Genomic DNA, 1,264 nt, shown 5'->3' with positions numbered 1-1,264 from the left:
CATAAGTGACTCTTAATCTCACCAAACAAACTGAGGGTTGATGGGGGAGGGGGGTTTGGAGAGGGGGGTGGGGCTATGGACATTGGGGAGGGTATGTGCTATGGTGAGTGCTGTGAAGTGTGTAAACCTGGCGATTCACAGACCTGTACCCCTGGGGATAAAAATATATTATATGTTTATAAAAAATAAAATTCAATAAAAAAATTTAATTAAAAAAACCACAATATAAATATTTTGAGAAGATGGAGAGAAGAAATGTTTGTAGGGAAATATCAACAACGCCAAGTCCTCTTCTTCCATAACAGTAAGCTAAAGATAAAAAGTAACAATAACAACACATGTAGCTCTTACAGTTTACTCTTTCCAACATCCCTAAGAGGTAGATACCATTACTATTCACATTACACTTAACATTTAGAAATATAAAGGCCTGAGAAAAAGTTGAAAATAATTGCCTTGTAGAGCAAGCTTAAGGCATACAAAGTAGTAGAGAAGGGGGATTCTCATTTATGTTTTTATACAGTAGTATTTTATTTTTTACCAAAATGTACTTTGATTACAAAATTTAAAATCAACTAGAAAACAAAATATACTTGAGAATTCTTGTTCTAAATATGTTGTTCATGTTTCTCTTATAGTAATTAGTTGCAGTAATATAAGTAACTTAAGTAAAAGTAAAAAGTAAAAAGATTTTTATTCTAGATTTAATTTCACCATTTCCTGATTTTATATAATGTTCTCTATCTATCTCTTTCACAATCATCCTTATTTCTTTTTTTCTTATAAATTTATTCTCAACACTGAAACTTTGTAGCCAGAGTTCAGTTATCGGTCTCCTGACTTCTTTTCATTTTTATATATACTCACTCCTATGTGATCTCATCTGGTCCCACTGCTAAACACTCTATACTTTGATGACTTCCACACTTATATCTTTAGGCTTAATCTTTCCATTAAACTCTAGATTCTCAAATCTAGGGTGACCATGCACCCCTGGGACAGTTCAAGTTTGTCTATTTTCTTAGCCTCTAATCAGTTAGTAGTATTTTTCCCTATCAAAAATATCCAGCAATCGGGGTGCCTGGGTGGCTCAGTGGGTTAAGGCCTCTGCCTTCGGCTCAGGTCATGATCCCAGGGTCCTGGGATCAAGCCCCGCATCGGGCTCTCTGCTCAGTGGGGAGCCTGCTTCCTCCTCTCTCTCTGCCTGCCTCTCTGCCTACTTGTGATCTCTGTCAAATAAATAAATAAATCTTAAAAAAAAAAT

Source organism: Enhydra lutris, unplaced genomic scaffold (assembly GCF_002288905.1).
Source record: "Enhydra lutris kenyoni isolate GAN:26980312 unplaced genomic scaffold, ASM228890v2 scaffoldscaffold60, whole genome shotgun sequence".
Classification (NCBI taxonomy): domain Eukaryota; kingdom Metazoa; phylum Chordata; class Mammalia; order Carnivora; family Mustelidae; genus Enhydra; species Enhydra lutris.
The sequence above is the reverse complement of the archived record's forward strand: the minus strand, read 5'-3'. Positions refer to the sequence as shown.